Below are 24,340 nucleotides of genomic sequence, written 5' to 3' on the forward strand. Positions count from 1 at the left end.
AAGAATTAAAACTTGGAGTGTCTCAAATCCCATCAGCCTAAACTTTATCCTCGAAGCTGTCAACTTGCCTGCAATGCATTTTTCCACCACAATGTTAAATTTAAATCAGCCATTAAAAAAATATATATAGAAGAACACTACACAATGTACTTTCTGACAGTTTTAACTACAAACGTGAATGCTTGTTTTTCAGATAAACAGACATTTCAGTCTGTTCCACAGGCTTGTTGTATGCTGGAAATATCCTTCAAACCTTTTAGCTGTAGGAGCAAATATTTTTGAAGATTCTAAGGAGATTTTCACAGGTATTATTGATCACTAGAACATATTTTCAAAGCCCTTCGGTTTAAGATGACAGCCACCAAAAAGCCCAGCGGCATCACCAGTGACATGAAGGTGTGCCAGTGTGCATTAGAGCCCCCATAATGACTGCTGGATAGAGGCAAGTGGGCAAAAGAAAGATAAAGTAAGGTTTGCTAATATCACACTGGAAGCAATGGGCGTGGATATAAAAGTAAGCAATGGTACCCCATTCACTTAAATGGACTTAAGCATTCTTAACTCTCTATTAATTGGGTCCAATGTGCATACTTTTGTTTCTAAACTTTATGCAGGCTGTATGTCACCCCAGCAGATTCTCATTTACCCAAAGAGCCAAAATGGCTCTTCTACAAAGAATATGAGAGCAACTGAAAACAAGTTAAGTGCACTTAGGTCCCATTGGTGAGTGGGACTTAAGCATGCAGTTTGACAAATACTAATTCTAATTTTCCTTTGCAGAAATAATCCTAGTTCTTCTACAACCTATCATGTTTATCAACATGTATAACTGCATCCTTTATTTCAGTCTACACCAGTTTGCAAGGGGTTTGTGTTAGGCTTATTGACCTTTAGTTTCAAAGAATGCCATTGGATCCTTTTTAAAAAGTTACGTTAGCTACATTCAAGCTCTTGAGTATAAGAATGATTTATAGCCTGCATTCCACAGTCACTAGTTCTGCAATTTCATATTCGAGTTCCTTCACAATTCTTGGATGAATACCATCTGGTCTTGCCAACTTATTTTTCTTTAGCTTTATCAATTTCAGTGGTTGCACTGAAACTGCATCTGATTTTTGTTTACTTGGACCTATTTCTAATCTCAGTGCAATTAGCACTACCAGCTGGGCAAGGAAAGCCCAATTTCCAGGGGTGCAGAGCACCTGCAGCTCCAAAATAGGTCCTTCACATTTGGAAGTATGTGCTTTTTGGTCACCTTTTTCTTTCCTTTTTTAACATCCATTTCAGTTGAGCTTGCAAGCCCTTCACTTAAACTGTAACATCAGATACCACCAAAAAGAGCTTCAAAGAACATCCAAACTGTACAAGTAGAGGGAAAGCGATGAAATCAAAAGTTAATGAAAATTCAATAGATTATGTATTCCTAATTAAGAACAGCAGGGAGATCTAACATCTTAATTTCCCCTTAAAAATCATCACAGGGAATTTGTACTATACTGCTGCTACGAGAAATATTAGTGAGATTTGAAATCTAGCATTCTACATATTCATAGTAAAACATAAATGAACAAGGTTTATTCCCTATTCTTAATTAATAACTGCATTTTCAGTGGAACCCTCAATAAGGCTGATTTTGGATGTATTTGCCTTGCTCCACTAGAGAGAACCAGCAGAACAACAAATGAAGTACTTTGAAAAGCAAAAAGACATAAATAATACAGACAATCAAAAGACACAAAAAGAAAGAATGGCTAGAAATGGCCACAGAATATGTCATCCATGATTCTAGGGACTGTGATCTATGGCTTTTGCTGGCTGCCAACCTCACAATTGGAGAAGGCCCATGAAGAGAGAGCCTGGAGAGCCAAAATGATAACATAGAATTTAACCATGTGGAAGCATCAAAACTATACTAGGGTACATCTTATTCCATTATGCCACAATCTAGCATCTTCTACATGCTGGCAGCAGAATTCTGATTGATTGATTAAGTGCTGTCATGTCAGTGTCGACTCTTAGCGACCACATAGATAGATTCTCTCCAGGATGATCTGTCTTCAACTTGGCCTTTAAGGTCTCTCAGTGATGCAGTCATTGCTGTCGTAATCGAGTCCATCCACCTTGCTGCTGGTCGTCCTCTTCTTCTTTTCCCTTCAGCTTTTCCCAGCATTGTGGATTTCTCGAGGGAGCTGGGTTTTCGCATAATGTGTCCAAAGTATGATAGTTTGAGCCTGGTCATTTATGCCCTCGAGTGAAAATTCTGGATGGATTTGTTCTAGGATCCATTTGTTTGACATTTGACAGCAGAATAAAGAGGGGCTATTCATAGAATATATTATAAGCCTCTCCTCCCTATTTTATGCCATGCTTGCGTTGGGTACAGTAGTGCCTGCCCACACCTGGTAAACTTGTGCTTCCCCACAGTTTGTTCACATGCATCCAGCTGCTGACTTCTCTTTCAAGTCCCCAGCATGTGGGCAGGGGTGGGCCAAAACTTCCTTGCCATTTTAAGCTCTATTTCCTTGGGTAGATTGAGGATGGTTTCAACACTTTTTGTGGTGGGGGCACAAGATTTTGTAAAAATCCCAAGGATGTGATGGGGGGGCGCTACCTAATGCCACAGGGTGGTGCATTCTTGCTTTTAAATTTGAAAAAGCTGTCATATCTGCAGGTAGCAGCAGCAGCATTTGGAAACACCACTTGCTTGCTGACCAGTCATATTCTGGCCACACCATTCCAATAAGGAGCTGGTCTCGTGGTATCAAGAATGAATTGTCTCCTTTGCTAAGAAGAGTCCACCTTGGTTTATATTTTGATCACATGAGATGACACGTGATTGCTGAAAGATATTCCCTTTAGGGGATAGGGTTCTAGCTCAGTGGTACAGCATCTGCTTTGCATGCAGAATACCCCAGGTTCAATCCCTGGCACCTCCAGGTACAGCTGGGAAAGAATCCTGCTGGAACCATAGAGAGGTCTTGCCAGTCAGTGTAGACAATGCTGAGCTAGAGGAACCAATGGTCTGACTCAGTATAAGGCAGTGGGGTGTGCACAAAACTGGAAAACCTGGTTTGGATCGAGTAGAACTGGACTCAAACCAAAATGGGTCCGGTATGGTTCTGTGTGCACTAAGGCCAGGACCAGTCCAGCTCTAGTCCAAATTGGTTCAGGCTCGGCTCGGGGGGGGGACAATTTTTTTAAATGGAGCACTTACCACCATTGTGTGGCTTTGTGGTACTGTTGTGGCTGTAGGGTGAGTCTCCTGGTGTTCCCCCTCCCCCTGCTGACCTCCCCCAGTTGTTTTTGGCCCCTTTCAGGCCATTTTCAGCCCATTATAGGCCTCTCTGCAGTGGTTGCGGCCATTTTACTGGCACTGCACCTGCCCATGGACCAGCCTCAAACTGACAGGTTCAGCTCAACCTCAAGCCAAACTGGGCCCGGTCCGGCTCAAGGGTGAGACCTCGGGCCAGGCCAGTTCGAGTGCAAGTTGGCTTGACCTTGAGCCAACTCACACATCCCTATGAGCAGAGGCGTAACTAGGGAAAACGGCGCCCGGGGCAAGCACTGAAATGGCGCCCCCCCACCGCGCCCCCCCCGCCGCCCCCCCAACATACTACATTATACTTAGGTTTTTCCTCACAAACGCCCACCGCCGCCGCCAAGCCAGGCCACTGACTGGCCGCCAGGCGCCAGCAAAGCAATGGGGGGGGGCCGCAGGCAACGTGGAAGGGACCGCTCATGGGGAAGGGGGCACCAACGCGCTCCCTTGACTGCTGCAGCACTGCTGCATTGAGCAGGAAATATTTGTATTAACAAAAAATTTAAAAAAAATTTTTAAAAAATTGGTCATGGCGGCGCCCCCCCACGTGACCAGAAAAGATGGCGCCCGGGGCACGTGCCCCCCCTGCCCCCCCTATAGTTACGCCTCTGCCTATGAGGCAGCTTCCTATGTTCCTATCAAAATCTCAGGAACTGCAGGCTGTAGATGCACTGCAGCAGCACACTCAGTACACAAGCTCAGATGGGAGAGGGAGGAAATGGTTATATTAACAATGAACCTCTCTGCATATGAAAGGAACAGGATCGTGTCCTTCTTTGTTTGAATATTGGGCACCAACTTTAATTACTCTGCTGGAGCCTCCTGCTAACCTCTCCTGTATGAACACACTGCAGATGTGCATTTGAATGCACATACAATGGAGATCGTTTTCTCCCACTGTATGCATATTTATTGTACATACAGAGGATGAGCACCAGCTTAAGGAAAGCTTAAGGAGCATCTTCTCGCCTTTTTTGCGGGGGGAGACACTTTTGAGGGGGAGAAAAATATGTTTTGTGGATTGAATATGGATTATTAAGTTTGGTGGGAGGAAGTTCAGTAAAATTCCTCAGATCCTTGGAGGGGATCTGCACTCCTGATGAGTCTTTGTGAACAGGGCTTATGATATGTCTACTAGCTCTGGCATTTCTAGGTAGTCTCTCAACGTGACCATTCCTTGCAGATAATTGTATGTTCTTCACCTATGATTGGGTTTCTTGCCCAAATACAATCCTGCAAAAACTTCACCCCCATCATTCTTGTCCCTCCTAGTGGGGCATGACAGTCAATTTATTTTTTAATAAATATCCATGAAAACTTCACTGGCAAAATCAAAGCATTATTTATGTTATAGATTTGGGTCATTCATCAAATCATTTCTGTTCAACAGATTCATGTTTTGCTTTATTTGGTCCTGATCTATTTAGCAGACCAAGAGAACACATTGGAAGCAATGGACTATTCTCACATACTACTGGGATGAGAGTGACAAAGTTCAGAAAGGCCAAGCTATTAGAGCATGGTACAAAACAGCATAAAACACTGGGGACAGGAGATGTCAATCATTTAAACAGACATTATCTCTGTACATTCCGTGTAAAACGTTGCCTACCCCAGCCACCTATCCACTATTTGGACCAAATGACATCTTTTCATTTGTTTCCTAATCGGAATGTGTCTTGAAGCATCCCAAAGTTTCATTTCTTTCTCTTCACAATTTATAGAGACAGCTCGTCTGTTTCTCAACTTCCTTCTTGTGAAGAAACAGCTGATTACTTGGCAGTAGGAGCCATATTGGAAAATCTTGTCATTGGCCTTTCAGACTTCCTTCTGCAACTGTTTAAACTGTTTCAAACATATACAATATCCCTAATGTTTAAATGGTTAAACATATATAATATTCTGAATTTCTTTCATCATAAAAAATATAAGAGTAATTTGGGGATTCCCCCCCTTTCTTAATAATGATTTCAGGAAAAGAAACATGGGGGACAATGCAGAATGAAGGTATTGCAGTACCTGATGCATGTACTTAGGAACATAGGAAGCAGCAATATACCAAGTCAGAACACTGGTCTATCTAGCTCTGAGTCAAATGTTTAGAACTGGACTGTCAGTTTGATTTCTGTTGAAAGCCTATTATTATAGAATTTATTAGAATATTATAGATATTATTATCTATAATAGTTCTGAAAGCTCATATTACAGGATAGGGAAATTAAAGGGATTCTAAGACAAAAATGAATTTATCATACCATGACTATTCATTTTATCTCTTTAGGAAGTTTGTGCTGATGGAGAAACTTGACTTAAACAAAAAGACCACGACTCTGTAGCTGACCTCTTAAAAAAATGAGAAACAGAGTGTCTGTGGGAAAGGGGTTAGCAAAATCACAATTTAAATTTAGTCAAATATTTCCCTTAGCTTCTAAACCAAGTGCTTGAAGTTTATTTCTCTTTCTTTTTTTCTGAGAGTAAATTTAGAACTCAGGCACGCTAGCTGGTATGGAAGAGTAATCAGTCAGAGAGAACAAATAAATTCTGTGTCTGCCTCTGTTAGTAGGGAAAATAATTGAAAGCATGAGTGCTTATGTGGTTCCTCTAAAACTTCAAAAGTGTTCATAATCACAGAAAAAGGAATGCCATCTGTTTGCTGTTAGGATCCTGTCCTATATTTTCCTGCTTATTCTCCCAGTAAAACCAACAAGGAGAAGTTGTCAGCTCTTTCTAATGAACATTATATCTCTCTTTTAAAAATAGATATATAGCTTGAGATTTTTTTTTTCTCAGTTTAACTTCCAGGTTAGTGAGGAGCATCTTGAATTCCTCCCAGCTTGAGTGAGCATCAATCTTTGTCACTTCTTGTCTCCTAGAGCTGGGCATTATTTATAAACACACATTTTGTATGGAATGTAGAAGCCAAACAGAATGGCCACTATTTCACAGCAGGAGAAACAAGATGCTGAGGAGGTATAACAGCGGACCTCCCTCAACTCTGAACAACTCGGACCAGGGACTGAGATTGTGGAGGGGAGGGGGGAGAGGAAGAGATTGTTAAAAGCAAAGCCACTGCAATTACACAAATGGTTCCTGCTCCATAATGAAGGCAAGATGTAACAATGTGTTGGGTGAGGAACGTGTCTTTGAAGCAGCTGCAGCTTCATACTTATAATATCCCAAGGTAGATGTGCTGGTAATGGATGTATGCCTTGTCTGGATTCGGCTATTCATCTCAAGGGGCGATTTACAAGGTGATAAAAGGTTCCAATGCTGCAAAAGGTACTTTGGGCTGTTAAAAAGTAGGATTTTTATGGCCGTTTCTCCTGTACAATACATGTTGTTTCATTAATCAAACACTTATACTATTAGAAACTCTGAGCCTTTTCAGTGGTGGAGCAACAGGTTTTACTACCATGAAATAGCATTAAAAGCCACAAAATATCTCAGTTAAGCCTCAGTAATGATTCTAACGGATTGAGTGTGGCTACAGGCAGAATGGTATATCTATTAGCAGTTGCCTCTTGGTGAACTCCGATAACTACATTCAGTTCCTAGGGCCAAATAAGAGTACACACTGGTGGTGAAGTGGGAGGAAGAGATATTGCTGAAACCAAGCTTCACATCAAATCAAATTCAGCAGTATGGATGCTGTACAGTTAATATAGTTTAAGCAGAGAAGACAAGGGGCTATTACAGTTTTCATTTTTATAGGCTCACAGAAAGTGGAAAACATGTATTTATTTCTAATAAGATTGAATGATTGATTAAGTGCTGTCAAGTTGGTGTTGACTCTTAGCGACCACATAGATAGATTCTCTCCAGGATGATCTGTCTTCACCTCGACCTTTAAGATCTCGCAGTGGTGCATTCATTGCTGTCATAATCGAGTCTATCCAGAGGCGTATCTAGGAAAAATAGAGCCTAGGGCAAGCACTGAAATTGCGCCTCCTGTCCAAACATCTGACACTCATCTTTCAGATAACTTTACCATAATATCAGCTGAAAAATACAAGTCTGAAGGTCGCATACGTCACATATCTGGATACGTGTACAGTGACTTATATTATATTAATTTTTTAAAAATAATTACCTGTAGCCCCTTTGGGGGGCTTCCTAAAGGCCATGGGGGGTTTGCAAAGGTTCCCTCTGCCCCCCCCCCCCCACTGGCCTCTAGGGCCTTACAGGGACTATTTAAGCATGTGCGGTGGCCATTTAAAAAAATTTTTTTTTAAGAAAATGGCCGTTGAAAACAAAATGGCCACCGTGCATGCTCAAATGGCCTCTGTGAGGCCTGGCATGGCCTAGGGCCTCACAGAGGCCATTTGAGCATGCACTGTTGCCATTTTGTTTTCAGCAGCCATTTTTTTAAAAAAAATTAATTTTAAAAAATGGCACCCCCCTTCAAGTGGCGCCCAGGGCACGTGCCCTGCCTGCCCCACCCTAGATACACCCCTGAGTCTATCCACATTTGTGCTGGTCATCCTCTTCTTCTCTTTCCTTCAACTTTTCCCAGCATTACGGACTTCTCAAGGGAGCTGGATCTTCACATAATGTGTCCAAAGTATGATAGTCTGAGCCTGGTCATTTGTGTCTCGAGTGAAAATTGTGGATTAATCTGTTCTTGTTGGGAATTCTCTCTGGTAAGAGATATCTTCTATTACAGCAGAGTGCACAGAAGCAAAACACAGCAGAGTATGCCCAGGCATGCGTATATGCTAAGAGCCAAAAGAAACTTGGAGCCAGTTCATAGTTTCAAATCAATATAAGGAGTCTTTATTGGAGAACTTCATTCTGTATAGGAGAGTGGAGAGATAGTATCTCTAATCTAGCTAGCTAGCTGGATGCAGACAGATGCTGTCTGCATCTCTGTGCACACATGGTGCAGAGAGAGGCAAGCATGTGTGATAGGGAGAAGAAGGAAGGAAGGAAGGAAGGAAGGAAGGAAGGAAGGAAGGAAGGAAGGAAGGAAGGAAGGAAGTCCCTGAGAGTAGCAATCTACATATCAAAGGGATAGTGTCAGAGCAGTAGAAATGACAATGTCTTGACCCCTCTAGCCCTCTGACAATCTGTCCTCCTCTGTTACTGAGGCATGAGACAGCGCAAAGTCCTTCACTTCCAACAGTTCTATGATCCATTTGTTTGTTTTCCTGGCTGTCCATGGTATCGTTAAAAGTCTTCTCCAGCACCAAAGTTCAAAAGTGTAAATGCTTTTTGTCTCTTGCTTCTTCAAAGTCCAGCTTTCACATCCATAGAGTGTCACAGGGAAAACCATTCTCCAAACAATTCTAATCTTTGTAGGTGTAGACACATCATGGCATCTGAATAACCTTTCCAAGGCCTTCATTGCAGCCCTACCAAGTGCTAGTCTGCAGTGTATTTCTTGACTGCTGGATCCTTTACTGTTGACAGTCAATCCTAAAAGGCAGAAGCTATCCACTACTTCAATGTCTTCATTGTCAATTCTGAGGCTGGTTGCTGTACCCGTTGTCATTAGTTTTGTCTCTAGTAGTTTCTAATAAAAGTTATCAAAAATTACATATTTTAAAGATCAAAATATTGTACAAGATATGATTGTAAAAATAATAGAGAGAGAAATTATTTCTGCATTACACTTCCATGTAATGATGCCCAGTTGATGTCCAAATACCTGCATCTGGTTCTTCTCTGTGAAATATCATGCCACAATGCACTTTAAATCTTTTTAAAAGATTGTTTTTTAAAATCACAATGCCTTTTAAATCACCCACAAGATTCTTTATTATGTTTGATGCAAGAGGCTAATATGGCTATTTCTTTAGAATGTATCAACTCCCAGCAATGGCAGAAGCCTAGCCCTCAAAAGACAGTCCAAACTCAAAGGACTTGTGCACCTATGAACATGTGCTTAGGCTAGGGCTTTACTATACCCGCAGGAAAGGGATTTCCACAGCTGCTGAGCAGCCACCAAGAATGCTTCTTTTATGTGGTTTTCTGGGTGTACTTTGGTGTATACTTGACATTTCCGAATGGGGCACTCTTAATCTGTCTTAGAAATTTTAATATAGATAGATAGATAGAGATAGAGATAGAGATAGAGATAGAGATAGAGAGAGAACAGGAACCAGTTTCTTAAGTATGAGGGATGTGTACATACAAAAGTATCATTTTGGGGCCCCATTTATTTAGGGCTTCCATTGTGGATTGTTTCAATACAATTCAGGTCCTGCACCCTTCATTTTAGAGCCCATTTGTAGGGTCCCAATTCATTTCTGACCCTCCATTTGTTTTTTCCTTTTAATATATATCTCATTTTAACTGTTGATTTCACTGCTGCCTATGTCAGCTGGGAAATCAATGGAGTTTGTGGAGCGGGGGCTTGTATCCCAAGAGATTAGTTTTGAGGGGGATTGACCATGCCCAGTAGTTTTCAGTATTGACAAAGGGAATATGGGTGATTTGAAATAGGATTTTCAAAATGTTTTAAATGTTCATATGTTGAATAGAACTAAAATGCAGTATTCTTGAATTAATTGAATTAATAATCTCAAAAATTGTAGGAGGAAGGGACATGGGTTTTTTTAAAAATATATTTAGTACACATTCCCAAGGTGCAGAAATGTATGGTTATATCCCAGTTTCTAACATTGCTGCTGCTGTTGCATTTCATAATATCCTCTCTGTTCCTCTTTCTTCCAGATTCTTGAGTCCAGGTGTTCCCAGCCTTGAGCCCCAGATATTGTTGGACTAATCTCATAATCCTCAGCAACAACGGCCAACCATTATGGGAACCCAACAACATCTAGGAAGGTTTGGAACCCCTGCCTCAGGGCACTTCCCTGTATTTGTTTTGCCCTTCTACGACTACAATTATCCCAGTTTTCATACAGTTCTCTAGTCTTTACTATCAGTGTACTTGTCTTTACAGTATGTAGGCTGCAGAAAACTGGAAGGGCCCTGAGGTTTATGTTCATGTTTCACAGGCATTGCAGGAGATCAGCCAAAGAAAATGTTTAGCAGGATTAAAACAATCTTCTGCGTCCACGTCCCTCTGATTTCTTAACAGCTACCTTAAACAATGTGTGAAAGCTTTCTCTTTCTGCCAAGGCATCTGCCTTGGCTTTCCAGAAGAATACTTAGAGCCCTAGTAAATAAATCTCAGCTAGATTTTGCAGAAACACTCCAAAAAGCAACAGTTCAACAAACAGGTTTCTCAATTCTACTCTCCGCATCTCTTTCTTTATATACCAGTATAATTAAAACTTCATTCCACTCTTTTGGCTCACGCCAGCATAGTATGACAAGACAGATTACCCATTCTTGAGGTCCTGGTCCTAAAAGACCCTGGTGTGTATGTATGGAGTAGCTAGAATAGTGGGCTTCAATCAAGAAGACCTGAAGCCCTTTCTCATGACTACATGAGAGAGCTTGATGGCAGATGGCAGGGAAGGCAGCAGAAACTTTAAAAAAACACACATTTTATTTTAGAGAACAAACATTACAGTCCAAGACACTCCCAAAAACAAAACACTTTCATATAAAGTTTTAAAAGAAAAAGAGAGAAGAAAGAAAGAAAAAGAAAAAAAAGAGAAAAGAAAGGAAAGGGGGGGGGAACCCGACAAACAATGCATATATATGTACTCACCTTCTAAAGCACATACAATTCATTAAATTTTGACCATATAACTTGAAACTCTTCTTCTTTGCCTAAACAGCGAAAAAACACCCAATTCAAATGCAGATAATGAACACATTTCAGTAGTCCAAAGCTGTAGTTCCAGAGTAAATATGCTTTTCCATTGTTGAATTATAATCTTTTTAGCCACTCCCCAAGCACGAAGAATCCCTAGTTGTTGATAAAGTGTTAAATTCCATATCCTGGGAATATATCTCAGGAGAACATACCTATTTTTAAAACACAATAATTGCAGTGTCTTATTTACAACTGTATGGACTTCATCCCAAAAAGATGCTATAATTGGGCATGACCAAACCATATGTGACAATGTCCCCTCATAAATATTACATCTCCAGCAAACCGTGTTCTGAACCCAGCCCTTTCTGAACATCCTCTGGGGAGTCCAGTAAGAGCGAAACAAAAGTTTTTGCTGAACGTCTCAATTTAAGATCTATATTTGCTCGTTTCATTATCCTTAATGCTATTAACCATTGGTCTACCGTAATGGTATATTCAAGATCCTGATTCTATAATACACAGATATAATCAATATCAACTTTCTCTTTCTCTTTAAGTTTTAAATAAAATGAAACTGTAGGTTTAGCTTGTTCGGGTAGATGTTCCAAATCCAGTATTAATGATGGAGTTTCTGAAGCAGCAAATGCTTCATGTCCAAATAACTGTGTTAAAAGGTGCCTTAATAGTATATATTGCCAACTGGCATTCGAAGGGATATTAACTTCATTTCTCAAAGCATCAAAAGATTTAAAAATTTCTTCTGAGGTAATTAGTTGATCTAAAGTAATAATATTAGAAGTTGCCCAATCAGCCCAATAGAAAGGGAAACTTGCCTTCCCCGCAGATGATCCTGAGTGGGGTGTCTGGGTGCACGGATTGCACGCTCAGATGGTCTGTGGCTGCCATGGGCAGCATGGAGCTGCTGGATCCATTTTGCATCATCCTAGCCCCTGGAAATACGAATATGAATACAATGAATATTTATATACCACTTTTCAAGAAAAGTTCCCAAAGTAGGACAGATAGATAGATAGATAGATAGATAGATAGATAGATAGATAGATAGATAGATAGATAGAATATTATATGGCTCCCTGTCTCCAAAGGGCTCACAATCTTAAAAAAAAACCCCACAAGTGCATTGTGGGGATCTCCCCAGTGATGACACACCATCAGGTGAATGGGGTTAAGGACTCCCTTGACCTCATTCAAGAGCCCAGCTTCTTAGCCGGGTTTGCCACCGAGGCGCCACAGGGAGCCAGTCAGCTTCCAGCAGTTCCCACGGGCAGCCAGGCCTGGGCTTCACTTCCCTAGCCCAGTCTTGGCTGCTTGTGAGAACAGTCTCCTGGGCATAAGGCTCACATTATAACCCCCTGCTAAATATAAAAGAGTTGTCACTATAAAAGATGCCTCTTTGCTCAGTTAGCAGGGGTCAATGGGCAACATTTATGTTTATTCAAGGACACATTTTAAGTATGGTTTGGTTTATTCAAGGACACATTTTAAGTACGGCTTGAACCCAGTGTATCCTAAGGACTGCCTCCTTCCATATTAGCCTGCCCACCTATTAAGAGCTACAAGAATGTAGCTTTCTGGAAAGACCTATTGCCACCAACCTGTCTCACCATAGCTGTCTTTTCCATCTGAGTTGGCTTTGGCAACTGCAGGGGACTGAATCTCGCAGCTGATCTCTGATGTAAACTATGGAATGATATCTGGGGAAACTCATGTTACAAAATGACTTACTACATTTTCAAATAGTCGGCCCAAAGGGACTTTTAACTAGCCCACCAAGTAAATGGAACAGCCCACTTTTGACATTCTAAGATGCAGTGAAAGTTTTAGGTGACTGCTTCACAATTCACGCATCACCTGCATCATGCCACTCTATGCAATATCTGCCAGCCTCATGCTGAGCTACAGAGACAACAAGGCCAATTGCAACATCAAACTTTGCATCTGTAACCAAAGAGCAGAGTTGTTTTATAACTGGATAAAGGAAAATTGGCTGAAATTGTGCCAACAGAATGTGTTGCCAATAAAAGGTATCACAGCATCCACTTTGTTCTATTTAACTCAAGCTAAATGTCCACTTGATTGTGTTTAATGTTTATACCAGCCCCTTCAGGATATGGAGATTGACCACTCGAGGCAGAACTATTTGCATATGCAGGAGTTGGCAGACGTCCGGCTTGCAGGATCCATTTTGCTTTTTAAAAGAACCAGCTATAATCAGACACAAAATGGTGGCTCAAAGGGCACAGCCAATTGCCTTTTGTATCCCGAAAGTCATATACTGAAATCATTTGTCCAGCCATGGCAGAATTGTGTATTACTTACAATTTTGAGGAAGGGCTAGTTGTATCAAGCTCAAGAGAGCTGTCTAAGCAGAAAACCGTCTTGAAATTAATTATGCTAAAACAAAGATCATGGCCCTCGGTAAAAAACCTAAACATCACAATTGGAAAATTGATGACCACCCTATTCAGCAAGTTTCTACCTTCAATTATTTGGGGGTCCTCTTCCATGCCTCAGGCTCTAGGAAGCCACATGCTACCTATGTGTCCCAGAATGCTCAAAGGAGTGCGTCCGCTATTCTCAGGGTTTTCTGGAGTAAGGGGGGGCGTTTTACACCCTCTGCTATCAAACTTTTTCTTGCCAAATCTCTTGCTCAGCATACATATGGTGCACAGCTAGGGCCTTTATCTAGTTTTCAGCAGGTGGAAAGAATTCAATCTAAATTTCTTAGAGCTGTACTTTCGACCCCCCGTTGTGTCTCTAATGCCAGATTGAGACTGGAGATGGGTCTAGTGAAGGTGGAGGCTAGATATTGGATACTTACGATTTTTTTACTGGATTAAAATCCATCACTCCCATGGCAGTTTAGTATTTCTCACATTACAAGATTCATTTCATGCCTCCTGGGAATGCAGAATACTTACTAAACTGGCAGCATTGGGGTTGCTTCCGCTTACCCTGCTCAAAATGGAAGTATCACAAGCCCGTGCCTTGGTGAAACAGAAAATATTAGACACGGAGCGGCAGGAAGATTTATCTAAGTCTCCGGGTTTCTACTGTAACGATACCACAAGGTACCTTGTTGCTCCTTTATCTTATCTGCAACAATTAGACATCCCCAGATATAGGTTGGCTTTTACACAGGACAGATGTAGATGCCTTCCCTCTGCTGTCCTTGAAGGTCGCTACAGTGGGACTCCTTATGCGGAGCGTCTATGCCCCTGTGGTGATGGGGACGTTGAAACAATCGAACATGTTTTGCTTTATTGCTCCTTTTATAGGGAATTACGTTTAGAACTAATATCTCCACTGTTGGCTCGTTTCCCAGGAAATTCACCTAGCCAACAAGTGGCTTTCCTGCTTGAGGACAGCATACCTGCCATTACTCGGAAAGTGGCGGCAATTTATATTGTAATTGTATTTTTCCCCCTTTGTTGTGCTGGTCATAGACCGTAATAAACTTTGAATGCTGAATGAATGCTGAAAACTGCATACAACTGAGGAACACACTGACAATTCAGAGATGTAAAACTTACTCATGGATCAGACAAGTAGTTGTCATGCATATTAATGCAGCCTGTTGTCGCTATTGTTGTGAAACAATCATGAACTCTTGCTGATCTATGTAAATCACCCCAAAATCTACTTTCTCTCTACCCCAAGCCTAAGACCACTTAGAAGAATGGAGCTGGGTGGAGAAACAACAGCAAAATTAAGCTTCTTTTTAAACATTACTATAGCTAGCTTCCTATTTAAAGTGTAACTCAAAAAAAGAGTTTTTAAAAGTTCAGTGGGAAAAAGGAGAGGCCAGAGTTATGAATTATGATTTAGTAGCTAAGTCAGTCCATGAGAGAAAAACTTGTCTCTCCTATCCTGATGGTATTTGGGATAAAATACAAGAGAACGCTGTGCCAGTCTCCTTGATAAATTGAGCACTCGAAAAGCCCTGAATGCAAAATTATCTTGCAGATGATAAATCTGCTATAATAAATAAAAAAGGCAATAAAGTCAGAAAAGGAGTCAGGAGAAAGTACTATCGCTGCGAAGCTCAACTTTGCCTTAAACTCTTCACAACTAACTTTTTTTTTAAATGCAAGTGATTCTATCCTGCTGTTCATAACATGAGAACTCTTAGGCATGTCAACAAGCCATTGTCTGAAAAAATCAAGCCATTTGTTTAAGACCTCAATTTTGGATCAGTTCCTTCACCAAAAAATCCCTAAAGGAACTAGCAGGCTGAGAGTACTGCAGACTTTAGGAGTCTGGGTAATAAAGGTTAACAGGCACTAGAATACCAATATGTTCAACCAAGGATGTTCAGAGATCATGGAAAGTGTGTGTGTGCACGCATGCAAAGACAGACACACTCACATTATAAGCATTTCAGATCAACATCTTGAACATTAAGATCCAATCTAAATTTTATTCTGAAGACAGCAGCCAACGTGTCCCACCCACATTGTAACATGGCTGGTTCTGAACTGCCTGCACACCTGTGTCTAAAACACATGCCCATGTTATTGCTCAAGAGGGCTGTTTGGCTACTGCTTATCACTGTGCAATCACACATTGTGACATAACTTACAGTGGAAATAATGCAAATCACATTGCAAGGTGTGATCGCACAATGGCAAGTATTTGCAGAACAGCTGTGTTGAGCAGTAACATGGGTATGTGTTTTAGATGCCTGCAGGAATGAGGGTGGTGCAGAACCACCCACGTTACACTGCGGGACATGTCAATCACTGAATTCCACTTGTTGCATCAGACTCCATGTAGCCATGTTTTTCTTTGTAAAGTACCAGCCTCAACTTATAGTCAGCATGTTTGCTCACAGCACTTTTTCACAGGGAGCAATTGTACTCATATTCTTTACATTCCTTTTATTTGAGGGGAGTAATTTAAATATTTTAAACACAGATTTTGATCTGATGTGTTTTATATACATATTTAAGAGCATGTGTTTGACACAACAGGGACATTGAAGACCTATTTACAGAAAATAGTAATACTTTACAATGATATTGATAAATCTTCTACTCATGTTTTCACACATCTTTCCCCTCACAAAAGAAGTGCACATTATCCAGTCCCTATCTCCTTACCTCACCATATCTCACTATAACTGGCAATCTTACAATCATGGCATTTTGTAGGGGGGAAAATTAAAGGTCTGTATAATCATCAGCAAAGCAACAAACCAAATAAGTGGGGTTGTTAGAGGTTTAGAATATGTATGAAAATTGCTTAACCACATAGCCTGCCCCATAGATTCAGGACTTTGTAAAAACTGAACTCACTACTTTGGATTTGGAAATCAACTTTTAAACAATGCCTCTGTACCTCGTCAGGAGACTTTGATACGTATGTATGCCTTTATCAAGATGGACAAATGGCTAATGAGCCAGATTTAATGTGTGGTCTTCCTCCCAATGGAGAGTTCTGGGAATGGAGAATGAAGATGCAGATTCAAATCCTACACCAGACTCGCTGTAGTTTGAAAGAAGGTCCATAGCTCAGTGGTAGAGCATATATTTTGCATGCAGATGGTCTCATATTCAGTGCTTGGCATCTTCAGTTAAAAGATGTCAGGCAGGGGCGTAACAAGGCTGGAGTGGGTCCAGAGACAAAATTTTAAAATGGGCCCCTCGCTGATATAAACACACACACTTCACAATATATAGTCATGTGACTTGCCTCGAGGCATGGGGGCCCCCAGGCAGCCGCCTCCCCTTGCCTAATAGTAGTTACATCCCTGATCTCAGGAAGCAGATCTAGAAAGGTCCGTGAAGAGCTATTGTCAGTTGTGTTTGTTTGTTTTATATTTATATCCCGCTTTTCCTCCAAGGAGCCCAGAGCAGAGTACGTGGTTATGTTTCTCCTCACAATGACCCTGTGAAGTACGTTAGGCTAAGAGATACATGACTGGCCCAAAATCACCCACTGAGCTTCATGGCTGAGTGGATTTGAACCGGGTCTTCCCGGTCCTAGTCCAACACTCTGATCACTACGCCATGCATGAGTACACAGTACTGGCTGAAATGCACTAATGGCAACTGTTAACTCCTCTCCATGTATGCAGTGACCACAAATATGTCATGTATATAGAGGTTTTGTTACTTTTAGAGGAATGATGTATTATAAACATGAGTGCAAAACAGGATTGACATTTTTCAAGGTGGGAGTAGGATTGCCAACTCTTGCATTTTTTTTTTTAATGCTAGTACCTGAGGGCACACCTGAGGGGAGAAAACAGAGAGCCTAGAGTAAGTCCAGTTGTGGAGCTGGGGACAGAGCCTAAATTTTTTGGCAGAGCCCAGCAGAAAAGCATTCTTCATCTAAAGTATATCTGAAAGGTGTGTGTGTGGCGGGGAGAGGAGGGGGGCGGAGGGATCTGTGCTTTCCAGTGGCTGCCTCAAGAGCAAAAGAGCAGGCCAGGGGTTTTGCTGATCAGTTAGAAACTCTAGGAGAACTTCCCAAAGGACACTGAAAGAAAGGAAATGCAAAACAGAATAAACCATATGATATGTGATGAAATGAAATGACAGCTAATTTTAATTGCATGATGTTTTCAGTTTCTACAAGTAGCATCTGAAAATCTTGTTAGAGGCAATAAACAGTGGGAGGGGCAGAACATACAGCAAAGGAATATTTTTTTAATTTCATCATCAAATATAAGCTATTCCCATATAGAAACACAGAAACTCAATGGACTACATTTTCTACAGTGAAGAAGAAAGAAATGTTCCTAAAGATACATTTGTTTCCTTTTCTCTCCGGGTGCAATTTTCTATTTCAAGGATGTTTATCCACAAAAGCCTATATTCACACATTTTCTTAATTCATCTTGGCTGGTCCCATATATCAGTGTGAAATACATTTATAAGAGACACAAGGCTGACACAACACATTCTACACTTCCACAAACCCATGTGAATGAGAACATTCTTGGCTTTTAAAAGGAAATCAGTAGCAACAAGGACTTGATTAAGATCCAAGACTGAAAAGACAACTCCACCCCCCCCCCAAAAAAAAACCCCAATTGGGGATATATCTTTCAGAGACCATGCAGTGTATGCTACTTTTAAAAACAAAACAAAACAAAACACAAAGCGTCTCCAGAAATGAGCAATTATAGAAAACTTCAGAAGGTCCCTGGAAAGCACATGTGTGTACAAGGAACTAAATCATTCACAACCCAATACAAGTTATTTCTCTGTATCAAACTGAAGGCCAATACTATAATACTATCTTTCAGTAATGATGAACAACTGAACATGTTTTGCCATTGTTATATGAGCAACCTGAGCAGTAAGCACTTCAAGCAAGCTTGAAGATTCAATTTCACAAGCGGATCAGCCGGTTGTGAATCATGTGCTCACGTGGCACAGGAAGCAGGGGAGAGCTGTCAAACTTCTCAACATCTGCAGTCTCTTACAGATGTATAGCAGAAAGCCATACATAATAGAAAGGTGTCCCCGTGTCTTTCAAGAGGAGTTGAATTTGTCTGGAAATATCTTTCTTATTGCACTTGGCAATAATTTACCAACCAAAGCCTTAATCTTACTTCCCACAGTCTTGTTCATCAAGCAGACACATACAAATAAATATATTTTGGTTATAAACACTACTGGTCAGCCTGCCCCTCCAAAAGGCAGATTGGTGGCTCTAAAGCAGTGAAATGACACCCATTTGGGGTTGTCATGCTACACAACAGAAGTCACATTTTAATATATAGCAGGCTTGTTTACAAAACCACTGGCAGGGAAGGAAAAGTGCCTAGCCTGGGTCAGAGAGCTGGGCGCACTCCCAATTTTTGGTCATTGTGCATGCAAACATTAAGGTAGGAGGCAGAGAACATGATTGTGTGTGAGACAACAGCTGGATAGGACGAGCATGCCTTACCCAGATTCTTTCCTCTACATTTTACCCAGATAGGAAGAAAAGCCATCCTACCCAGTTGCCACTTCACACATGATCATTCTCCCTCCGCCCAACACCTTCCTTAATGTTTGCAAGCACACAACCAAAAATCCTACACAAGCTGCGTCCTTTTCCTAATCTGCCAACAGTCACATGAACAAGCCTAGTTTGTTTATTCATTTGAATGGCTAGTATTTGTTTATGAGACTATGAATTTATCTGGATTTTTCCAACTCTGCGTGGAATTTTACAATATTTGGGGTTTTCCAGAGCCTAGTTTTGCAGAACTGTCGAGCTCTGGGTGGTAGGTTGTATGATGTTGCAATCTATGCTTCAGTTCAGGCAGACAATGTAAGTTTTATACATGAGCATTAAAGTCTGCAACTGGCTAGGGTATAAACACCACTTACTACAACACTGGCTTGATCTGTAAGGTCATAGAACAGTGGTTTTCGAACTGTGTTTCAGAGAAACCTTTGTTTCCTTAGAGGCTTCTTAAAGACTCCTCAATAATAACATGATCAGTAATGGTGGGCCAGCATTCCTTGAAAGACTGCTTTGCCATTATTGTTGATCTTCCCCTACAATGTGCAGGCTCATGGGAACGTTGATTGTGTTTTCTAAGTTTAAGAAGAGTGACAATGAGGCTCAAACATTATGTGTGAACTAGCCAACCCCGCACAAAGCATCTGTGCGCTCTTTGGGGCCAGCAGTTACCTCTTGCCCCCACCTTCTGCCTCAGTCTCTGCTTCAGGGCCCAGCCACCTCTCCTCCCCACTGCCACTTCTGCCCTCCTCCCCACTTTCCCCCTTCCTGGGCCTTGCCTCCACGGCCGGGCCCACCACTGCCACGGTGACCAATCCTCCTGTGTGTGCCTCAGCCAATCAGACACGTCCATCACCCAGCCAATCAGCTGAGTGCCGGGACGCACATTCCAAGGCACACCCAGGAGAATTATATATATAGATATATTTGTGCCCTAGAATATTTCCCAGAATCCTATTCAACATGCAAGGGTTCCATGGCAGACATGCAAACATTCCTCAGCAGACCAGTCAATATGGAAAGGTATAAAGTTAAACAATTGTCATAGAATAATCCAGAATGTTTAACATGCTGCTGTGGGCTGCAAAGGCCTTCTTGATGGACTGACTTCACCATACTTCAGACACATTGTGTTTGCATCTCAAAATATCTTTACCAAAGAGCTTAGTTGTAATCGGTGAATAATCTTTTTGCAGCTTGTTAAGAGAAGATCAAAGTCAAGCCATAGGTGGGGGAAGACTCGCTTGTCAGGGGAAATCTGCTCTTTGGGGTACATGATTTGACTTGAGATAAGGCACTGCACTTCAAGGAATCTGTTGAAAGCAAATCTGTTGCTTCCAATGAGTTTGATATTACAGCAGACATCAACATAAAACCAACACTATCTTCTTGTTATCTGCCTTGTTAAATTAACAAATAACATCACGGTGAAAAACAGCTGAAGTCCCATAAGTCCTCTACATAATTATATATACAGACTAATGTCTTTATCTTCACTATATCAAGACTCTTAATGAAACAACCCAAAAGGTTAATACCATTGATATTTCCACCACAGAGGAGCTTAAGGGTTTAGCAAAACTAGGCATGTAGGGAATAAAGATGACTTCATTACCATGCACATTTTTAAAAATGGGCTTTAATTAAAACAAATATAAATAAGTTGTTTGGTCTTTCTTCTGCCTTCTTGGTTGCCTCAAATAAAACTCCACAAGTGAAAAGGAGGAGGGGATGAAAAGCTGGCTATTTTCAGAACATCACATGAAATAGCGTCATACGGAACAAATTAATAGGTAACAAGGAAAGGGTCATAATAAATTAATATACCTAATTAGACCGAACCTCAATGAGATTACATTAAAATCTCATTTTCTTCTATTAAAAATTCAATAAAATGGTACCAATTAAATTATGCAATCATTAAGAGCAAGGAGATTTACTTGACGCTTCATCTATTTCATCTGGTTATTAAAAGTCATTTTTAACAGCTTGTTTACAACTCTCCCTGTCTTGGCACAGCTGCAGCAAGTGCCAGTGCTGGCTACAAAGGTTTCTTGGTCACACCAGTGCAGCATGGCTCTTTAATTCCTTGGGTTCTGTGGGTAATTGAGCTTTGACAAGAAGAAGCAACACATTTCAAATAGTATGGGGTGGAAGAGAGAAGGCACAAGAAGATGAAAAACATAATTAGGAAGCCATACAACCTGGAAGATAATATCAACCCAGAGATTCATACCAACAGTCCATATTGATTCTTGTCATTTTGGACCTCAAATAGTTCTAATAGATCTCTCTCAGAATTCTATTAGAATCCTTCTTCAGCTATTACTTTTCCCCTTGTGAACTGTGTGTACATGGATTGGATCACTGCAGAAGAGAGACATCAACGTGGTTTTAACCAGCCCTTTCTAAAGTAATGATTACTGGAGAAGCAAGCAATTATTTGGTCCATATTTTGCAAGTGTTATATTCTCAGTTCATTTATGGTCTTATTTCCATGGGTGTCATCATCACAAAAGGCACGACAGGTCTGGATAGAGTCAGTTGGGTTATAACTAGATGCACAAATTGTCGGTGTTGAACTTGAACATAAGAACAGCCCTGCTGGATCAGGCCCAAGGCCCATCTAGTCCAGCATCTTGTTTTGCACAGTGGCCCACCAGATGCCACCAGGAGCCACAGGCAGGAGTTGAGGGCATGCCCTCCCTCCTGCTGTCACTCCCCTGCAACTGGCACTCAGAGGCATCCTGCCTCTGGAGGTGACCCACAGCACTCCAACTAGTAGCCAACTAGTAGCCACTCCTCCATGAAGTTATCCAAACCCTTCTTAAAGCCATCCAGGTTGTTGGCTGTTACCACATCTTGTGGCAGAGAATTCCACAAGTGGATTGTGCATTGTGTGAAACTTGCTATGGAAGCAACACACTTGTGCAGCACATATGTGTGTTTTTTCCTCTTGGGTTAAGCTTATGGCGAGTTGTTTTCCACTTTGAGAAGCTGACTTGGGACAGCACTGACTGATTGGCCCTTATGTCCGTCACAAAGCTCCTAGCCCTGCCCCACTTCTCAAAGCAGGATTTTACATGGAGCTGGCTCTTGTTATCAGTCAGAAAACACTCCCCTCAACCAATTTTAAAGAAAAAATATACAGTAAATTCTGTAGTAAACAACCTGTGCCCCCACCCCACAAAGCATAATTAGCCTGAAGGGCCTGGCTGTGACAGGTTCACTGCCTCCATAGACCTAGCCACACCCAAGACCCTGTCTTTTCTTCCACTGATTCAACAAATCAGTGCTAAGTGTAATCCACCATACATTATCAGTATAATTTCACCTGTGGTTCCATTGGGCTCTTCTTATGACAGTAGCTGAAAGGAAACCATCACATTTTTCCTCACTCATTTGCCTCTTAATATTTGACAGACTCACTCTCTCTGAGGAGGCAGCTGTCCTTTTATGTATTGCTAATAGGAGGGCAATAAAGTCACTATGATCTACCTGAACATCATGCATCCATTTCTGGAGAGTTCATATCCATTTATATCTCTTTTTTTGGTTTTTCTTAGGCTTACATTTAGTCATTTAGACTGAAAGCACGGGTTTTTCTTTCTGCGTGTGTGGGGGAAAGTAACATTCCTTTCAAATTTAATAGCACTTTGGGATTTCCCTTCAATGTAAATACTGCAGTATACCACAGGATCCCAAAATCTTATGAGTTTTTTCTTCCATCCTCCCCTTTTCCTTTCCCACTCCAAAGACTAGCAGCATAAGGCCTGTATTATAAACACATTATATCTGCACAACTTTTATAATGCAGTATTTACCAAAGACATTAAGCCGGCTCACCTCCATCTGTCATTGCAGCATGTATGCTACACAATATTAATTTGGAACCTCTGGCCCAAATAACATAAATCCAAATGGTGGATTTGTGACTCAGAAAAGCAAAGAGGCCCTTTGCATCTTACGCACACACATAATACATATTACACATATTGTAACAACCTGTAGGTATAAATCCACAGCTTCAGTAGCTGACGTTCAAACCTTAATGCACCAGCTGTTTTACATTTTTTAAAAATTTAATAAAAGAGGTCTGTCCACATCACTGCCTGGAAAATGTCTATTAGAAAAAGGTGGTGGCGCATAAAAATAAATCTGAGACTAACGGAGACCAGACCAGCCTTTTTAAGATGGGTTCTTGTTGTTTGGGGACATTATTCTGCTTAATAGTAGACAAAGGCCACAGCCTAGCAGAGAGTTAGGTGCACTTGAACAGATTGAAATCAATGTGCTTAAGCATGCCTGCTTCTCTACTGACAGAGGCAATGAGCAGCCCTCGAGAGTATGTGTTGCGGTCCTGCCTAGTGTAAAACATTATTATGATAATAACAGATTATTGAGCAAACTCGCTGGAGATGTCTGTTTGGAACTAATAAGAGAAACTTCTTTACTCCTGAATTCTACCTCCTGGCCAGAAGGCCAAAGATAGGAAGCTATTGTGGGGAGACCACAATGGGGAGTCAAAGGGATTAGACCACAATGGGGAGTCAAAGGGATTGTTGTATGGTCACTGGACAGGTATTTCAGTCTTCAGAGCAGTGCTTGAATACAAATAGCATACTGGGCCAAACATATCCTTTCAGAAACCCAGTACTATTTTATACTCCATTCTCTAGGCAGAGAGAATTTCTACAGCAACCACTGCACCCTTCTCTCATGCCGCACAGGTGCCCAAAGCCCTGAACTGTTCAATGGAGGATTTGGCCCCTGCCCATTCACCAATGGCATGTAGGGCTCCCATAGCACCCCAGGTTTATAGCAGAGTGGGGAGAAGGACGTGTGAGTAGACAACAGCAGCTCTACCCCTCACCTTCAGAGGGTGGGAAGAAAAGGAGCGGTTGCAACCACTAGCAAGTCCTTCAGCATTTTCAGCAGCAGTTCCTCCCCTGCCCACCAGCTTTCTCCCAAAGGCCCCTGTATCATCACCCATTGGCAAAGGGAAGGGCAGAAAAAACAAGAGCTACTGTTTGAGTCTCTTGGCCAAGCTCTCCTTCTCCTGCCTTCCCTCAGGCCAATGGGCAATGATGCTGGGATCTTTTGTGAGAAAGTTCATTGGCTGGTAGGCAGAGCAGGAGCTACCATAATGATTCAGGGACTTCTGGGGAATGCTGTCATTTGCAGATGCTTTTGAGTTCTCCAAAATTCTTCATCAGACTGCATGTTAAGCAAAACAAGGAGGGGGAAAGAGACGAAGTTGAATCTGATGGACAAACCCACGAGTCTTCAGTACGTGTTGCCCTTGTACAAATGGAAATTTGTCTTGCACCTAGCAAATGTAATTCAGCCTCCTGCACTCCATC

This window comes from Hemicordylus capensis, chromosome 5 (genome assembly GCF_027244095.1).
Source record: "Hemicordylus capensis ecotype Gifberg chromosome 5, rHemCap1.1.pri, whole genome shotgun sequence".
NCBI lineage: Eukaryota > Metazoa > Chordata > Lepidosauria > Squamata > Cordylidae > Hemicordylus > Hemicordylus capensis.